Source organism: Eschrichtius robustus, chromosome 4 (assembly GCF_028021215.1).
Source record: "Eschrichtius robustus isolate mEscRob2 chromosome 4, mEscRob2.pri, whole genome shotgun sequence".
Lineage (NCBI taxonomy): Eukaryota > Metazoa > Chordata > Mammalia > Artiodactyla > Eschrichtiidae > Eschrichtius > Eschrichtius robustus.
Window position 1 is genome coordinate 76,309,439 of NC_090827.1, and position 21,116 is coordinate 76,330,554.

Consider the following 21,116-nt stretch of genomic DNA (forward strand, 5'->3'; position numbering starts at 1 on the left):
CTGCCTGATGAAATAAGTGAGTACTTTCTCTACAACTGTCCAAGGCTCAAAATATGTAAGTGACATCTGATTTCTAACTTTGACAGCATCATAGTAAATGGTCAAACAGTAACATGCTACATTTCACTTATTTCTGAGGTAAAATTCTTTTTTCCTTTTATATCATTTGCTTTTTTTTCACACTGTAGAAATACCTAACCCCAAATTCTCTAATCAGAAATATTCTAAAAGACCACAGCAAAGTTCTAAAAGTATCAGTTATGATAACATCATTACCTCCAGCCTGGGCCCACGAATCTAGCTTTTAAGCTAAGTAGAGAATTTTAGAATGTTAGAATTTATTGATGGGGGGAAAAAAGTCGTCCCTTTCTCTAAAATCAAGGTGGATTTGGTGGGGTTCAGTTGAGCCGGAACCAAGAGAGTTAACTGTAATTAAAGGCAAATTAAATTACAGTTTCTTGAATGGGTATTTAACTGATGGGTGACTTGGTCTACATGGTCAGCCAAGAAGGCCGATGAGGGCCTTTGTAATGCTCGGTGTCTTTTTTTTTTTTTTTTAATTGGGGTATAATTGATTTACAATGTTGTGTTAGTTTCTGCTGTACAGCAAAGTGAATCTGCTATGCAAATATATATACCCACTCTTTTTTAGATTCTTTTCCCATATAGGCCATTGCAGAGTATTAAGTAGAGTTCCCTGTGCTATACAGTCGGTCCTTATTAGTTATGTTTTATATATAGTAGTGTGTATGTGTCAATCCCAATCTTCCAATTTATCCCTCCCCCCATTACCCCCTGGTAATCATAAGTTTATTTTCTACATCTGTAACTCTATTTCAGTTTTGTAGATAAGTTCATTTGTAGGCTTTTTTTTACATTCCACATATAAGCGATATCATATGATATTTGTCTTTCTCTGACTTACTTCACTCAGTATGAGAATCTCTAGGTCCATCCATGTTGCTGCAAATGGCATTATTTTGTTCTTTTTTATGGCTGAGTAATGCCTCAGTCTTTTTTTTTTTTTTAATTTATTTTTGTCTGCGTTGGGTCTTTGTTGCTGCGCGTGGGTTTTTCTCTAGTTGCAGTGAGCAGGGGCTACTCTTTGTTGCAGTGCGCAGGCTTCTCATTGCGGTGGCTTGTCCTGTTGCAGAGCACGGGCTCTAGGCACGCAGGCTTCAATAGTTGTGGCGTGTGGGCTCAGTAGTTGTGGCTCGCAGGCTCTAGAGCACAGGCTCAGTACTTGTGGTGCAGGGGCTTAGTTGTTCCGCGGATGTGGGATCTTCCCGGACCAGGGCTTGAACCCATGTCCCCTGCATTAGCAGGCAGATTCTTAACCACTGTGCCACCAGGGAAGTCCTGCCTCAAGTGTCTTGAATGGGGGCAGCCACCAGATAAAATATTTGCTGCACTGGTCATATTGGGGGGGGGGCGGGGCAGAAAGTGAACAGACAGTCTAGGAGAGGACACCAGGGTATGGAAGCCTCAGCTCGGAGAACTTGGTGGGCTTCATGTGAGTACAGAATGGTCTCCTTCAGGTGACCTATCTGTAGAGCTGGTCGTTTGAGGACTGCCTGTAATCCAGGCAGCCGAGCACTTTGTGCTGCATGTTATATGGGCAATCACTTGGCATGAGCCCACACACATCATCCTGGAAGACATGTCAAAGTCCAGATGTCAGACAGCGCCCTTCTCATAAATTACTTGGGAAAGGCTGCTTCTTCATCAATGCCTTACTTATTACCCGGAAGGTAAAAGAACAGTAAAACCTACCTGAACTCTCCATCCAACAAACAATCCTCTTACCATGAGAAAAAAAAGATTCTAAGTCCTAAGAACACCAATCTTTCTTCGGAGGGGGAGTCAGAACACAGAAGCTTTTGTTAGACGTCTGCTTCAAAGTCTTAGTGTTTGGTGACATCTCAGTTATAAAAAAAAAAAATTTCCCCCATTCTCATTTCCGAAATCAATTATACATTCCTGTCAGAAATATCTTTACATTTTAAATAAAATTTAGAACTTTATTTTTATGATTATTTTATTACTGACTGTGGCAATTAATTATTTTTCCAGGATTAACTTTAGAAAAAACTCAGTAACTGCAAAGAGGTCCACCCAACATTCGGACAGCAAACTGGGATTTAGCAACATTAATAGGGAATAAAATTTTATAAATCAGGGAAGGAGTTATACTCTTATTTACTTGATTCCCCAATTTTACTCTCAATGTTTAGGTCTAAGATCTTTTATATCAAAAAAGCGAGTACTTAAGAAGCAGCCCGGGTCTCCTCCGAGTCTCGCTCTTCTAGACCCCGCTTCGCTGCGCATTTAAGGTGCCTCGTGGAAGCCGAAGCCGCACACCCCGCGTGGCCCCTCCGGCCAGCCGGGCACCTCAGATGAGAAGTGCACCCAGGCCAGCGCCCGCAGCTCAGCCGCCCGCAGCGGCTCCACCATCTGCTGTTGGCTCCCTGCTTCTGCTCCCCAGCAGCCAGGTCTGATGGCCCAGGTGGCAACCACTGCAGCCGGCGTGGCTGTGGGTTCTGCCATCGGGCACACTCTGGGTCATGCCCTCCCTGGTGGCTTCAGTGGAGGAAATAATGCTGAGCCCTCAAGGCTTGACATCACTTACCAGGAGCCTCAGGGAACCCAGCCTGCACAGCAGCAGCAGAGTGGCCCATGCTTTTTTGAGGTGAAACAGTTTTTGGAGTGTGCCCAGAACCAGGGTGACCTTAAGCTGTGTGAAGGCTTCAGCGAGGTGCTGAAAATCGTGCAGATTGGCGAACAGGTTAGCTTCATCAAGAAGTTCCAATTGGAGGCATGAAAAATCATCTCTCATGACCACGTTGGTTTAGCATTAAAAATATAATTGATAGTGAAGATATAAAGTGTGAAGCCACCAGTTAAACCTTTCCTCTATCATTAATAGCTTTGTGCTTCAGGATTGCAGTGGAAGAGGGTATTCTCACCACACAGAAGCTCACAGAGATGGTATTGAGTTTGGGGCTGGGTGTGTGTTTGTGTGGCCTCTTAAACATGCTTTTGTTTGTGAATTAATTAGAATAAAGTGATTTTCTTTCCAAAAAAAAGCAAGTACCTAAATTTTATGAAGCACTTGAAATTCTATGCTACAACTACCATTATGAAAACCTGAGCGTGTGTCTGTACATAGCCACTCGATAAACTATTTTATGATCAGTTTATGATTTGGGGGCTGTAATAACTGTCTGTCTCCCCGGAATCAACTGGATTAAGTGCACGGTCATCAACAGCAGCTATTTTTCTTGACAAATAACGCCAATTGTCATTGTGAATATATTTGTACAGATGGGGCCTAAAAGATCAAAGCAATTTTCACAATGCAGTAAAACAGAACACTTCTGCAATGCTATTAATATTCCAAAATACAATGGTCATGTAGAAGGAGTATGGCTTCGCAAAGTATTCTCTAACATTAAAGTATTTAGAACGGCATTTTAGAAGTTTACAGCAGAAATTTACTTTTGTTGGGTGGTTGGGACAGTGGGGAGAGGAGGGGAGGGAGAAGAAAGAAATGTTATTTCTACTAAATTTGTTTTTTTAATGACTGCAGCTCTAGTTAGGGGTTAAGTATGTAGGCTCCAGAGATGAGAGCAGTTGGCCTGAATCCTGATCCCATGTCTTACTAGCTATGAAACATCTGCTTACCAGCCTCTGTGGAAATGGACCATCTTAAATGGTAAGATTGAGTTTATAGGAGAAAAAACAGTGGGTATCACATTTTCTTAATATTTCAGCATTTCTGTGCCATAATTTTTCACATGAAAGAACCTATATCTGCACATACACTGCTTCAGGGATCACAGTAATTTTCATTCTTTAAGTACTGAACTAAATTAATTTATTTTCATCATCCAATAATTACTTTAGGGAATTTGTTTTCATTTTAAAAAGTACTCACTATCCGTTATTTCATGGATATAATTACATACCATTTGATGGCCGCATCATCATAATTGCTAGTTTATACAGAAGGTTCTAAAAATTAAAAATCACTGGGCAAGTCAAGCAAATCTGATTCATTTTCCATTTGTCATAAGAATGCACTTCTTACATTTTCATTTCTAAACCTAAAATAATAAAAGCATACAATTTCTCTGCATTGGATTTATATGCTACACTTCCAAATGAGAAACAGAATTTCCTCTCATAGTTCATCTGCAGCATCATAAACGTCTTAGTCTGGAGTTTCTCAGAATGTGCTCTGTGGGTCAGTACCAGGTTCTTATCCAAAGACCAGTACATTTGAGAATCCACGTAAAACAAAGTTAAACATGCTTCTTTACTATGGGACCTTTCGGAGTCTTTAATATGCTGGTATCATTATTGTGCTCCAGAAGAGCAGAGAATACGCAGTGCTGCCCAAACTTGACTTTCTGGACGTCTATCATGACTAGTGTTCCTCTGAACACACTCGGGGAAACAATGTCTTCACTATTTCTTTCAAATGTCTTCTAGTTTCTTTAGGTACCATATATTTTATACACACTAAGTTCCTCCCCTAAATTCCAGCGCACACTGCCCAGTAAACATGAGTTTACATTACTAGAGTGTACGTCTAGCAATCTTTTTTAACTGAACAGTTTCTTCTCTCAAGTATTCTGATGTTCCAGGGCTAAGAAAAGCACTGCAAAATTCCTCTTAAATTAGTAAAATTATAGGATTCAGGCAACTGCTGTGTACCATGCCTTAACACGACGCCTCACACTAAACAGACACTCAGTATACAGATGGACTGTTCCCTATTCCCTTAGAGCTAGACATGCTTTAGAAATCAGAAGTTTTCAGATTGTAGAGAGGCATATTTAAACCCCAGTGGGGTCTGTGACAGCACTTTACAGTCAAATGCAGTGTTTCTGGAAAACATTTATATTCACCTTACTTTTTGCTAACAAATGAATTTGCACCAAACTTACAAAGAACCTTTGGGAGTTTGAAAGTACAGATAAAGGGTGGTGATCTCTTTAGGCAGCACCGTCAGCCCCGTAATCACACTTGTTCTGAAAATGCAAGTTTGTTCCAATGTGATTGACATATGTTATCCCATCTACGAGAAACACTGAGTGCGGAAAACTGCACTCAGCTGAATTGAGGTGTGTAGGAATACACAAACCCCCCACACACATACACCTCAAACGTCTACCAGTTCCCGCAGATTGCCACCTGTGTTATGAGATAAACCCACACACATGTGGTGTTACAGCTTTCTGTCCAATTTCGGGAAAGACCCCCTTCCACAGCCTCACGATAGCTCACAAGTTGCAGCCATCCGATGCTCTAGTCCACGAGAAAACTTTGTCTTTTTCAAGGTAAAGTACCATATATATTGGAGTATTGTTTTATTTCATTATCATTTAACATGTGCAAAACTGTGCTACAATTTTTATTAGGTGCCTACCCTTTTAAATAAGTCACTTACAATTTTTTGTGTTGTGCTGCTATCCCATTTTCCCATTAGCCCTTGGTTTTCACTCTGTGATTCTGCATAGCTCATCGATTTTCAGCAATACATATGTCATGTTATAGCAAAATTGACTGCACATGCTAAGTAGAACCTACTGAAATAGGTTTGTACTGTACTTACTAGGTCTAGGCAAGGACCAATCGTTTCTTTGGCCCTTTGTTTCTCCAAACCACATTAATTTTTCATTTTTCTGGTTTTTCCCATTGGACTATCTCAGAACCCCCTTTTACATGTTTCACAACAATTCACAAGAGAAACCAAATAATATTGAGAAGCAGTAACAGAAGCAGATACGATTTTTCATGTGAAGTCTCAGTGTTTGGCCACATTTCTCCCACATACTAGAAGACGTGTGGGTGGTGGTTCTTTTCACTGCCAATTTCTGCCACTTGAGTTTCAGAGGGTGCTGTGAATCAACGCCCGACTCTGAGCGGAGAATACTGGCAGGGGGAGCTGCCTGATACCTTGCCCTGCATATTTAGTGCAGCAGCCAACTACCTCAACAAAGGATACCTCTACATGAGGGCTGAACACCTTAAATTCATTTCAATTCAACACATACTATTGAACACCCAACACCTGTGGGATCAGTGCGGGGGCCCAGCTGGCAGCACTAATGGGTAAAACAAAAGCTTTAGGGATATCTGAGGCTGTATCAGTCAGGGTTTAATCAGAGAAACAGAACCAGCAGGAGGTGTTTTTGCACGGGCATGTGTGCATGTGCATGAGTATGTGCATGTGTGTGTGTGTGTTTGTGTGTGTGTGTGTGTGTGTAAAATACATTAAGAGATTTATTGCAAGAAATTGGCTTATGCCAGGTGGAGGCTGGCTAAGCAAGTTTGAAACCCATAGGGCAAGTCCTCAGGGAGGGCAGGCTGGAATTTGCTGCTGGCTCCCAGGTGGAATTTCTTCTCCCAGGGAAGCCTCAGTCCTGTTTTAAAGGCTTTTCAATTTATAGACTCAGGCCCACCCAGATTATGCTGTATAATCTCCCTTGCTTAAAGTCAACTGATTATGGACTTTAATTACATACAAAACATCTGCACAGCAACAGCTCAATGAAACAATATTTGTGTTTGATTAAATAACTAGGGAGTACAGCCTAGTCCAGCTGATGCAGCAAAATGATCACACCCCACCCTCTGTCAACTTGGCACTTGTGCTCAGCTCCTCAAACCGCGCTTCATTTCCACATAAAGCCAATAACAAACACATACTTCCACTGACATGACACAACTATCCTATGTACATCTGAAAACACACTAACCCGTTCCCCAGAAGAAGATGTGAAGTGCTTGGGTGGTGCTCACACTTCTCCTGTAACTTATAAACTGAGACATAGAGTTATTATTAATACATCTTATGTTAGATGATAAGGAGATAAGAAAAACATATTTGGTTAATATATATACAAACATATTCATAACAAAATAAGGAAGAAATACTCATAGCTATCATGGGTTGTTTCTGCAATGGTCATGTGGTTGTACCTGGTCTGTATAGCTATCTTCTTCCACTACCCATTCCACATTCCTTTTGCTCTTGGCAAGGACCTCAGCTGGTTGTGGTTCTTCGCCTGGTGAGTTGACTCAAACCTGCATTCCTGAAGACCTTGGTCCATTAGCTGTCCTGAACTGGGTTGTTGTAGTTTTTGATTACCGCACAGGACATGGGAATGCTAGTATGCCCTAAGGGACCTCCTCTATTCCAGAAAAACTCTTCCTTACCTCCATTATATAGTAGCAGCAATTTTCCCTTGGTAATCAGAATCAATCACTCCAGCTCATACAGCAACCCTCTTCCTTGCCTGTTGATTGAGAGGCATGAGGAGCCCAAAGGAGCCATGTGAGAGTCTCAACAACTAGTTCAGTGGAATCATTGCTGTGTCTCCTAGTGGAAGCATTCCACCTATTGGAACTAAGAACTCTAGACAAGCAGAACCTAAGGTCAAGGGGACAGAAAGAAAAATTTTCCTACTGGATCACTAGGGGTAAAAGAAAATGGAGTCACTCCCATTTCCACCCACTGATTCCTGGACCAATAAGCCTGGCTATGAGAGAAACAGCACCATATACTGGATACTGACTTAGGACATATACTGCGTCCGAGAGGACATTGTCCCAGCCCCACGAAGTATTGCTACCTCACTGGCACTGTAACTGAGTCTTCTAAAGGCCGTCCCACCACTATATCAAGCCAGCTGCTACAGGATGATGGAGAACATGGCAAGACTAGTGAATTCCATGAGCATGGGCCTATCAAGTTCCTTGATCAGAAGTGATGCCATGTGACCTACCATTATAGTAGATGAGATAGTATGTAACCGCACGGATGATAGTTTTGACAGAAGCACTGCATGCAGAGGAGGCAGAGCTGTATCCAGAATGTCTATTCTAGTAAGAACAAAGTGCTGCTCCTTCCATGATGGAAGCAGTCCAATTTAATGAACTTGTACCAGGTAGCTAGATGATTACCCCAGGGAACGATGTCATACTGGGGACTCAGCGTTGGTTTCTGGCCCTGGTGAGTGGAAGTCAATAATGCTGCTGAGCTCATCCACGTCCTCCATCCCTGACACCATGGCCATTTTGTTCATGAGCCCATTGGGCAATGACAGGGGTGGCTGGGAAAAGAGGCTGCCAGGTATCCATAGAATGGGTCATCCTATCCCTTGACTATTAAAATCCCCCTCAGGTCACTCTTTGGAGAGCATCTACATGAGTCACAAATAGCTTTTTTTTTTTAACTTTTTATTTTATATTGGAGTATAGTTGATTAACAATGTTGTATTAGTTTCAGGTGTAAGTGATATCATACGATATTTCTCTTTCTCTGTCTGCTTACTTCACCCAGTATGACAATCTCTAGGTTCACCCATGTTGCTGCAAATGGCATTATTTCATTCTTTTTAATGGCTGATTAATATTCCATTGTACATATGTACCACATCTTCTTTATCCATTCCTCTGTCGATAGATATTTAGGTTGCTTCCATGTCTTGGCTATTGTAAACAGTGCTGCAATGAACACTGGGGTGTATGTATCCTTTCGGACCATGTTTTTCTCTGGATATATGCGCAGGAGTGGGATTGCAGGATCATATGGTAGCTCTATTTTTAGTTTTTTAAGGAACCTCCATACTGGTCTCCATAGTGGCTGTATCAATTTACATTCCCACCAACAGTGCAAGAGGGTTCCCTTTTCTCCACACTCTCTCCAGCATTTATTGTTTGTGGATTTTTTGATGATGGCCATTTTGACCAGTGTGAGGCGATATCTCATTGTAGTTTTGATTTACATTTCTCTAATAATTAGTGATGTTGAACATCTTTTCATGTCTTCTTTGGAGAAATGTCTATTTAGGTCTTCTGCCAATTTTTTGACTGGGTTGTTTGTTTTGATATTAAGCCGCATGAGCTGTTTGTAAATTTTGGAGACTAATCCCTTGTCGGTCACATCATTTGCAAATATTTTTCTCCCAATCTGTGGGCTGTCTTATCATTTTGTTTATGGTTCCCTTTGCTGTGCAAAAGCTTTGAGCTTAATTAGGTCCCATTTGTTTATTTTTGTTTTTATTTCCATTACTCTGGGAGATGGACAGAAAAAGATATTGCTGAGATTTATGTCAGAGAGTGTTCTGCCTATGTTTTCCTCTAAGAGTTTTATAGTGTCCGGTCTCACATTTAGGTCTTTAATCCATTGTGAGCTTATTTTTGTGTGTGGTGTTAAAGAATGTTCTAATTTCATTTTTTTAACATGTAGCTGTCTGGTTTTCCCAGCACCATTTATTGAAGAGACTGTCTTTCCACCATTGTATAGTCTTGCCTTGAGACACAAATATCTTAAAATCCTTCGCCCATTCAGGGAGGTCTATCAACATACTTCTTGCCCAGATCTCTCTGTCACCAATTTTCCAATCATATTCCTTCCAAGTCCCTGACCATCCTGCCGAACCACTGGCCACAACCTATGAATTGTTATAGACTTATACATTTGGCCATTTCTCCTTACAAAAAAAACAAACAATCAGATGCGCTGACTGACATTCTACCCACTGGAAGGATTTCCCTTCCCCACTGTCCTTCAGGGCTGCCCTAGGATGGGGCTAGAGCATAACAGCTTTCAAGTGGTACCTGAATATCATGCAAAACCATCAATAATGAGCCCCAATTTTTCTCTTCCTCAGTCAACTGGTCATAGGGAACTCCCCATGAGGCCATAGGTGCAAGCTGGGAGAGAGAAGGCAGTGAGCAGGGCTGGGGACCATGGGCATTTGAGCCACTTCTTCATATAATTTACTTGTGCCTTCAGGGCCTGCTTGAACCTGATTTAGTATATAGCACTTCCTTTTGATGATGGAGTGCTGCCATGCATGCCCAGCTTTATGGCTTGGTGGGTCAGACAACACCCAGGTCATAAAGGGCAACTCAGGTCACACGGTAACTTGGTGGGCCGTGGTTAAGCGTTGAGTCTCTGCTAACACCCATGGGCAAGCCAAAAGCTGTTTCTCAAAGGGACAGTTATCTACAGAGGATGGTAGGGTTTTGCTCCAAAATCCTAAGGGTGTGTGCTGTGATTCACCTATAGGGACCACCAAAGGCTCCAAACACCATTCCTATCTGCCACTTAGACTTCAAGCAGCCCTGCATCTACTGGACCATATGGCCCAAAGGGCAGAGCAGCTTGCGCGGCAGCCTGGACCTGTTGCAGAACCTTCTCTTGTTCTAGGCCCTACTCAAATGAACAGCTTTCGGGTCCCTTGGTAAATGGGCCCGAGACCCAGGTGAGGAATATGTTGCCTCCAGCATCCAAAGAAGCCAACTGGGTGCTGGACCTCTTGCTGGTGGTGGGAGGGGCCAGATGCAACAACTTATCCCTCGCCTTAAAAGGGATATATGACATGCCCCAGGCCACTGACCTCTAGAACTGTATTAATACGAAAATCCCCTGAATTTCAGTGGGATTTATTTCCCATCCTCTGGGCATGAAAAGGTTTTACCAATACGTCTAGAGCAATTGGTCTCTTCTGCTTACCATGTCCAATCATCATGTTTGCAAGGTTGTAGCCTCGGTGATATTATTATGCGTCACTTGTTTCTTTAAAAAAAAATGATTTTTAAAAGATTCAGTGGTCTCAGTTTGCTATTCTTGCAATATTGAACTGTTAACAGTTCAAGTTCAAAATCTTTATGTCTTTACATTGGTACCTTCATTAAAGTGAGAGCTGGGTGGTACTGATAAACCAGAAAAGGGCCCTAAAGAATGTAATGCTTACTGAGGATTGATGAGTGGAGGATATTTAGTAACTCGTGTGACTATAATGGGTTTAACTGGAAATGACCTAAGTGGTTAGACAGCTGAAAATTCTGAGGAAAAACTGTAGTAATTATTGATAATACAGAGATTCAATTAAGATTAGTTAAATAATTAGTGACAGATTTCAGAATGACTTGATTGACTAATAATTTTTTAAAATATTTATTTATTTGGTTGCTTGGGGTCTTTAGGTGCGGCATGCGGGATTTTCGTTGCGACATGCGGGATCTTTAGTTGCAGCATGCGGGATCTAGTTCCCTGACCAGGGATCAAACCCGGGCCCCCTGCATCGGGAGCGTGGAGTCTTAACCACTGACCACGAGGGAAGTCCCTGACTAATAATTTTTTAAACTTAAGGGCAGGTGCAGTTTTAGTCCCCACAGGATAAAAGGTGACTTGAGGGTCAAATTCTCAAACCTTGCCTGAGTATGTAAAATTCTTAGAGATGTAAGACAGAAGCCACTAGGTTCTACTATGTGAGCATCAATTCTTGATAAATTTAGCAGGAATTCTCAATGGTACTATTGGGAAATGAACCAAAGTCAAAGTGACATTCATTCCAAGTGGTCTTGGAGCCACTGGGCCAAGTGCTTGTTGCTTACTGAGTCGATGACCTGTGAAATACAGACCCAAGTGGTAGCAGAATGAAACCGCTAGTGTTCAAATGGTCTAGGAAAGGAATACAACCTCACCTGGTCCTCTGTGCCTACCTATGGGTAGAGCTACTCTGATATCATTTCTGAAAACAGAAAAAAATACTGTTTTAAAAGATTTTCAAATGAAATGATATAGTCTGTCTCAGTACTCCAGGTTGGGTCAGACAGTCCGGTCAGGCTATTCTTCTTTGATCCGAACGCCATTCTTTTGCACTAATACCAAGTTTCTTTCTTTTGGCTCCTTACTCTGTTCTCACTGGAGAGCACTCTGTGGGGATGAGGTAGTCCCTTGAGAATCACTGCCCCCCACCAGGTTTCTCATGCCCAGACTGAATCTTGGACAATACCTCAGACAGGTAATAGATTCACTCTGGCAATGTCCTATTCTGGAGAGACAAAGAAGACACAACCACTATCTGTTTTGTAGAACCTTTCCATTAATTCGTGCACCAGATACTGGTAGAATAAATGACAACCTAATTCTGAGATTCCAAGGGTCAGTGATTTAAATTAACACCCATATCTTGGATGTGTTACCTCTTTGACTAGTAACCACTGGGTTCGTGTGATGTGGAATCAGGGGAAAAAACCCAAAGCTGTCCTTTGCCTTGTATGGTTGGGAATCATTTTTGTGAGGTAATCTAGGTTCTGTGGTGACAAGTGTCTTAGAAATGCAAACATTTGCCACACAACTCACTGTCCAAAGCCTTCAAGGAGAGTCACAGGAGCTCTACAACAAACATCAGGAAACCTCACAAAGGTCATTCCTGAACCACAAACATTATGGCTTTAATTTTATTACCTAAATGCAGCCCTCTGGGCAAATATTTCTGCTTTTTGGGTTGTCTGTTTAGCATCACCAAGTCCAACAGTCGCTAAAACTGTTATTTTTTTGTGTGTACTATTTCGCAACAATAAAGAGAGATGCTCTTCATCTCAACAGGTCATGTGAATGTGGGGAAACAAGCCCCAGAATCTTGAAGATCTGGGTTTATTTAGTCACCGCTACCATTTTCTTGCTTCTTGGGACCTCAGTTTCCACATCTGTAAAATAAAGAGACTAAACTATATACTATCTAAAGTCCCTCCCTGTTCTAAAATTCTATGAACCATTTCTTTAAAAAGTTAGGGAAGTTTAGAATGTATTCTGGCTCATAAAACCTATAACTCTTTTCATAAATTATCTATTCATTATATTCATTATATTTTCTCCATTCCTGGTTTGTCTCCTAATTACACTTGTTTTGTTACATCATGCTTATTTTGCAACATTAAGGACCTTCAGGGTTTGGAAGAGGCAATATCATAGTCTGCAAGTTGGCAAAGAGAGCCAAGTCATTCCATTTCTTTGTGTCAGAATCCAGGTTCCCAGTCCTAGGAATGACAGTGCTGATAGAGAAGGAATAGTGCCACAATCCTAGAACCTGAATCCCCAAACCTCATCACCCAACTGCCTTCCTGGGTCGGACTCAGTGAGGTTTTCTAAGAAAAGGGACTACTATGAGCCTCAACTCTGGGCAAAACATGTGCCTTCAGACACACTTCTAAGATATCAGGGATTACATTAGCCACTCAGGGTTCTTTTTAAGTTCTGAAGGGCAAAGCCAGATGGGTCCCAGACAATCTCAGATTTATGGGTCAATGATACAAATGGAGACAGCTTTTGTCGATGACCAATTCTGCCCCACTATATTCAGATTTTGCCAGCCTTGCATTTGCCTGTCTGTTTTTCTCAGTTGTATATTAAGGAATGTACACCCTATCTGGATTCTCACTCTACCTAATAATCCCACAACTTTATGCCCTGTCTACCAAACTCAGTCCATCTATGGAGAAGCAGTGTTATTCTATCTAGCACAGGTCAGCGCTACCTCTGCAAGAGCCCTGTTTCCATGGTGATCAGTGCAGATCTGGGATGATGACTTATCAACAAATATTGACTGCAGTCCTACTGGGTACAGAGCACTGAGCTGGCATTGGCATATCACAGGAATTCTTGAGTTCCTGACACCAGCTAGTACTCAAAATTTAGGAGGAGAATAATTTGTTTTTCAAAAGTCACAAAGTTTTCAAGATTCTGGCCTCCTATGAGAAAAAGTTGGAGTCTTGCTAGGGGAAAACCCCTTGATAGCAGTTGATAGGGTTTTCTCTATCCAACGATCCAAAGGTTTTAGTGGTAGTGGCGACGGCAGTATATGTGTGTACTGGGGGTGAGCTGAAAAGAAGATGTAAAGTCTTCCTTCGAGGGCTTGTAAAGCCAGGGAGGTTTGGTCTAAGGGGAATCCTAAGGCCAGTGTCCTCCAAATAGTGGGTGACAGCCCATTTAGTAGACCCTGCAATCAATTTAGTGGGATTTAGAATGCTTTAAAACTCAGTAGAAAAGAAAAGAAGAGAAGAGAGTGGAGTAGAATACAAAACAGGGTGAGTACAATTTCATGAAACTTATGTTTCTAGTTTATATATGTGTGTTTATGTCTATGGGTATTTATGACTTTATACACACATATGTTCTGATATAAGATATATTTCTTGCTCTAGATCAAGTCATAAATACTTGAGAAATGCTAATAAAAAAATTAACACACTTCCCAGTAAGCTAGGCATGCATTTCAATACAAGAGTCAACAACTATTTATCGATACAAGCCATTGCATATGTGGCAGGCACTCTGGTTAAATGAGAGAAAGTAATGCATGCAAAAACAAGCTGCCAAAGTGATTAAATAAACTGCCAAAGTCAGAGCTGACGTTCATACTGCTGAAATCTCTACTCTGGCTTTGATCATTCTGCTTCTCAAGCAGCGAAACTCTATCTCAGAGTTGACCAAAATCTTCCACTTCTTAATTTAAAAAGGAAGAAAGCTTTATTAAACTTGAGTCTTTGTGGCTGTTGAGCTAGGTTTTGGAGCATAACTTTAAAACTCCTAATTTGGGGCCTAACTTTAAAAAAGGTAGTATGCTTTACCTTTTGTATATGCTTTACCTTCAATATAAAATTCCTTCAATAAAAAATTTCACACAGGAAATCAACTCTGCTTGCACTAGACTCATTTCTGCCAAATCACATCACTTTATTTTTCAAGTGCCTTTCACAGAACAATTTCAAGGAGTTGGGAGTGACGGTTAAGTCACTACTTGCTTTCCATGTTGGACTAGAGAAGCTAAGTTAGCTGAACAAGGTCAGATGCCAAGTGAGTGAAGAAAACAGGTCCCCGGACTCTGAGCCTGCTCTCCAGCCACCTAGCCAGGCAGGCACTCAGATCAGAAGACAGCCTGTTGAGGAATACTCTATTCCTCTCCATCACTTTCGCGAGGATTGCCTTCCTAGACCAATATCTATCCTTTCCTAGACCAATATGAAGCACCAGGATATTAGGCAAAAGACTGAAGAAGGTCAATCTGGAACTGTTAAACAGAAGTAATGTATTAGGCTACAAATCATGTGGGAAATTTCAGAACTTGTTGCTCAGCCCCCCAACCACATAGGATGAAGATATGAATGGATTCAAGGAATCTTTACATATACTCATGAATGATAAATTCCCAGCGGTTACAGGGGACACTTAAAAGATATTTCAAAATATGTTTGTAATGAAATGAAATTGCTAGCAGAGGGGGTAGATGCTATTTTTTCCCATAAAGAATAAGACTAGTAAACTTTGTTAAACTTTGGCTATGTGCCAGGCTTAAAGTTTTACATGGAATATCTCACAACCACCCTGTAAATTATTATTTTTCACATTTTATAAGTGAGGAAACTGAGGCTCAGAGAGGTGAAACGATTTGTCCAGTGCTACATGGCTGATAAGTGGCAGTGCTGAGATTCAAACCAAGTCTGTCTGATTCCAAATACCACGATCTTAACCATTTTGCTGCATTCCGAACGCGTGTCTTGGTGACACTACTTGACTGAGTGCTCAGTCTACATGAGGCAGATGAGCTCCAGGGTCAGAAACTGGGTTTGAGTCTCAATTCACTTACTAGCTATGAGACTCTGGGCAAGTTCCATAGTCTCCTAAATTTCTGTTCTATTGTCTGTAAAATACGAATAATAATACAAAGCTTACTGACTTCTAAGGATTAAATTAAATACTGCATATAAAGTATTTAGCAGAACATCAGCATGTAGTAAGTACTCAAAAAACGTTAGCAATTATAGTGCTAGTTAGTATTAAGAGATTCACTGAATTGATGAATGGGTACGTCTTGACCTTTATGTGGCATTTCTTAGTTATTACTAAAAAGAGAAAAGATGAGGAAAAGGAGAAGGGAGAGGAGAAGAGTGGGAAATAGGGGAGCCAAATGGAAGAAAGAAGAAAAAAGAGGAAAAAAGAATGTTAAGAAGTACTTAATGAGAAAAAAAGTTAAAGAACTTTAGATATTTTTCAGAGTAATTCAGATTCACTCAGAAAATGCAAATAAGGTTTCTTGATCCTGTTTCACCCCAATCCCAGAACATATTAAATCTCACTGGCACGTGGTAGTATTCTAGATAGCGAAAGTAATGTTAACCCTCTTTCAAGGTGCCTACAATTCTAGACAAACATATAAACAAGTAATGTTTGTAACATACAGATACACAGGCAATAATAGACATATATACAATTTACAATTAGAGTTCAAATAACCATGAGGTGAGGCATTCTCTTTTTTTCTAGGAGGGCTAGAAACCAACCTATACCCTAATAATAGCACTAACTCTGCAGGTCGCTGCCAGGCTCTGGGGTAAAAGGCAAACAGACACATTCCTAGAGGAACCCTCCTCCCTCCAACACAATCCAAGAGGACTCTGGAAATGGAGGCTTTAGCAGACTCTGAAAGACAACTGTCAAGATAGGGACGTGGTGTTTCAGTGAAATATAGTGCCTCTAAATAATGCACTGAGTCTTGATTGCATCTTAATTTTTAAAAATCCATGCTGATGTTTTCTCTCCAAGCAGACTGTAAGCTCCATGAGGGCAGTATTCTCTGCTTCCTTGCACCCACCCCTTATGTGACCCACCTAATTGTGGTGGAAGCAAAGAGGCACTTAATAAATATTTCCTGGCTGAGCTGTACTTCCAGCTCACTGAAACTGAGCAGATTAATTACCAAAAGTTTAAAACACAGAGTCTTTCATGCATGAGCAACACCAGGTCCCTCAAATGTGCATTTTTCCTAGTAAGGCGCCAGCTCTGACTCAGGATGAGTTATTTCGAGAAATATTTTCTAATAACTTGAATGAAGGAAGCTCTCTGAAAACAAATCGCACTGTGCCACCCTCTGTGACGCTCCTGACTTTTCAGTGGGAAACAAATCATGCTCCTGGTCTGTCTGCAAGAAGAGCCTGCATGAGGACGATAAGCTGAGTATTCTCTAATGGGATCCCACAGCCCTGCCACCGGGAAGAAATTCCACATCTGGGGCTGCTGGGATGTTTTATTCATTTACTTATTTATTTGGGGAAGGGGGTACCACATAGAATTATCCTCAGCCTCATGGAATCCACTCTCGCATATTATTTATCTTGATAAAATACTGTGGGATGCTGAAAGCAGGAAGCAACCCATGCAAAATCTCCTTCCAAATTTCACGACAGAACTCTCTGGTGAGTTTTCCTCTCCCAGTTATTAATTGGAAGGTCCCCAACTATGGGAAGAGAGGAAGGGAGTTGAGATCCCTCATGTAACTCTGAAAACCAAAATGGGCTTTTCTTTAGATGCCGGAGTCACCACCAGCTGCCACTCAACGACTGCCAGATCACACAGCTGGAAAAGTGGCTGATACATTATCACTCACTCACAACACAGAAATAAAGCCAGGTGAGAAAAGACCACGAGGAGAACAGTGCTTCATTGTACAGGATGGATCTAGCAAGAGAGACTTAAGAGTTTCAAAAGATACTGACTACATCTGGGCCCCGACTCTCAGCTGATGAGACAGAAAAAGAGGAATAGTTTGCAAAAGGGTCTCAAGCCAAAGTGGTTTTTAGGCTTTGAGTCTTTCCCACAACCCCCATGACAGGTGATGGTCACAGAGCACAAAGCTTGGATTATGTGTAACTCCCTGCCTTAGCAATAATGCATCCTTTTCCCTCACATACAACAAAACTTATTAAAATGAAGGTAAGTGGGAATGGTTTGCAGACGGCTAACTCTGAATGCCCTCAGACTTTTTTTGAGAACTTAAGTCCCTGACTAGTAATAACAGAGTGCTTAGGGGATACACCACTATAGAAAACTGTTGGATGGGGGCCAGAAGCTGGAGGCCATGCTCTGATGTCATTAAGGGTGACACTGGTGCCTATTTTTCCCCCCAGTGCCCAATTTCAGACGGCAAGTCCAGGGCCTTTTCTTCACATTCCATGCGCTTACCTTCTGGGCTGACTAAAGCCTGAAGTTTCCCGATCAAACAAATGAGACTCTTCCAGCTGGCAAATTACCCCAGTCAGAGACACTGCAATATGGGGGGATGCATGGCCCAGTAGGGTATTTAGGGTAAAACCTTCCACAGCACGACTCAGGTTAGGTACAGGTACCGTGGGGTTGGCTTTTGACATGGTTCTAATTCCAGTAAGGAGAAAACAGCCAGTGGAGTATTCAACTCAGGATTCTGCCCCGACAGTTACTACAAGAAACACTGTGTGAAACGGCAGAACTGCCCTCCACGCTACTGTGCCTGCTTTCCTTCCTGACCCTGAAGTTATCTGTGCGTCAACTAACTTCACTTACCTTCACCTCCCACACGTGGCCCCAGGTGAAGATATGCACATACGTATATAGATATAATCTTTTCATCACAGTAAGGGAGTTGAGAGGGAAGAGATTAGATATTTTAGTTCCATTCAGCATTTCCTAGTTTTAGAGGATAGGAAAACGGCATCTCAAGGAAGTTTCACTTCCCCTATATCTGGCAAAATAAAGATCTTCTGAGCATTGCAGACAGGAGATGCGGTCGGGCGCTCAGGCCGGCAGGTTGGGGTTGGATGTCATAGTCTTAAGTACCTGCAGGTCTCTGCCAATGCCTCCTGCCCATCCTCCTCTCCATCATGTCTACCTAGAGCAAATGCCAGACACGGCCTCTGAGCAAAACAGACTGAGGCATCACATGAGAAACACATCGTAGTCTATCTTTTGCTTGAATCTTATTTAAAAGAAGAGAGAAAGAAAGGAATTAGATGTATGCTAATATAACAATAACCTTAAGTGCAAATTATCTGCTACCTCAACCAAACATTGGAAGTTTGATTTTTATTTCACTTCAATGCAGGGCAATAGAAGAGTGAATGTCTGAGAGAGATTACAGGTAGCAAGGGACCATTAGGTATTATGCTCTTGTATCTGACTTCAGGAAACACTCTCCCAGCCAAAGCAATGACTCATCTGCTGCTGCCAATGTTACAACAGGAGCTTGATTTGCTGCAGCAAAGCAAACAATGTTAACACTCCTTAGAAGAAAAGCTCTGCTCTAGCATTTCTGAAAGATTAAATAAAGTCAGTGCAGAAAATGGAAAAACATTATCACCCTTTTACATTAAAGAGAGATGACCACAACACGACTTGAAAGTACCAAAAGCCTTAGTTCAGAAAATCAGCAAACATTTCTACATCTGTTTGTTTTTCATTGGTGCTGTTTTGTCTTATTTTGTTTTTTGGCATGTAATGAAATATTATATTATAGAAATCAGGCCCAGGGAGATTTGGGGAGAATCTGAGGTTATACTACATTGACATTCTAAAGAAATGATGAAACTGCTAGCAACTATATACCAATGATAATTGGTGGAAAGTCTTTAAATTTAGATTCATATTCTCATTCACCCAACAATTATTATTGCCTATCCACTATGAAAAACTCTCTACAGAAAGGACAAAGATATCACCAATATAAGATAGGAAATGATATGCCACATGGGAAGGGGATGGTTATTTCAAGGAGGGAGTGATCATTTCTAAGATAAGGAAGGCTTTCTGGTAGCAGAGGAAAAGGAACTGGCCTTGAGGATGAATAAAAACACGGAATGTTCAGAAAATCAGGGTGAAGACTTTATGAGTAATGGGCACAGAGAAAAAGGTGAGAAAGTGTAGGGAGTCACGGAGCAGTGAATAGTTCAGACTGCCGGAGGCAGAGGAGACTTAGAGAGGAGAGCTACCAGATTGGGAGGCCAGATCCGTGGAAGGTCATGACACAGACTAGACACACGGATACATGGAGAGTGGGTTCAGCCTTCCTGAGCTGTAAGCAGGAGGAAAATAAAAACTTTAACAGGACAGCTACAGGGCTGGGACAGCCCACTTCTGGGCCTGATGTTAACTCTTTAGTTCCTGTAAAGGATTGAATGGGTTAGGATAGGAAGCGATAGGACAGCTAGGGTGTGGGGAGGGGTGGCCCTGGGGGGCTTGGAAGAGGTTACCATTTACCAACGAGTACAGAGTATTTCATCATTTTAGCAACTGACACAACCAGACCAATGTATGCTAGCTGAATTTCAGTTCTAAGGTAAGACAGATAGATAGATAAAGAGAGAGACAAATAAATAAATAAACACATGCCAAAAGCTAATTAAAGCTTCTGTTTTTCAGATCTGTGTACTGGATCTCTACTTGGATATCCCATAGATACCTCAAACTCAGTAAGTCTAAAACTAAACCCATCATACTCTTTCCTAAGCAGGTAACATCTTATGATCACTTCAGGAAACAGCATCGTAAACTACTCAGGCACTCATGTCATGATCTGGGAATCATTATCAGGCCTATAACATCATTGCCAGCATATGAACCCCCTTCCTAGTTTGGGGGAACCATCATTGTGTGAATTTTGATGGGAGCCCGGTCTACTCTCTCTTTCACACTCTATGCTTTTGTCTTCAGAACCTTCTAAAGTTTCCAGAACATATCAAACATAAGGTGGTCCTGAATCTCAGGCATTCTCACATTTTTCCAGTAAGACCATCTTCCTATTCCCTGACTTCGATCGCCTTACATACATAATATTTTAGGGATATAGTTGAAATACAGTCAAACATGTTCTTAAAATATTATATTAATTTAATTATGCCTATGTTAAATTAAGTAATATATTAATCTGGAAATACTCTATTATTCAACTATGACATTTTATAAATCAATAATAAACTGTTTTTGATAATTTCTTTAATAATCCTTCTATTTCTCTTCCCACTCTTTCTGAAACCTATATTAATAATATGTTGGACTTACTGTAATATTCTCCAGTTTTCTCACTTTTTCTCACCATTGCCCATCCTTTTTTTTTTTTTTAACTTTCTGCAACTTCATCTTCCAAACCTTTTACTGAACTATCTACTTTGTAAATGATTAATTTCCGAGAGTTCTTTCTTATCCTCTGAATGAATAGCATCCTACTCTTTTTTTCTCATAGGTACTGTCTTTCTCTTATCTCTGAGGATTTAACTATGTTTTCTTTGAAGTTTTCTTGTGCTCCCTGCGTTCCTTCTGATGCTTTTGAGCTCCTTCTTCCTGTTTCTTCACTCTGGTCTCTGCCTTTCATGCTGGATGCTTTAATCAAATGTCTAGTGATCCTTAGCTGTCTATTCATATTTAATAATGAAGCATGAAAAAGCTGTTTTGAAGCTAGCATATGATATGAACTGGTAGGCTTCACTATAAAGTATTTGAGCAAAAA

General features: G+C 41.1%; 1 protein-coding gene and 1 pseudogene across 2 annotated transcripts in view; one reads left to right on the forward strand and one right to left on the reverse strand.

Annotated features, from left to right (window-relative positions):
- Positions 1-21,116, reverse strand: part of CRACD (capping protein inhibiting regulator of actin dynamics) — a 277,302-nt gene that overhangs the window by 60,467 nt on the left and 195,719 nt on the right. The window lies entirely within an intron of this gene.
- LOC137763486 (coiled-coil-helix-coiled-coil-helix domain-containing protein 2 pseudogene) lies at positions 1,632-2,900 on the forward strand (annotated as a pseudogene).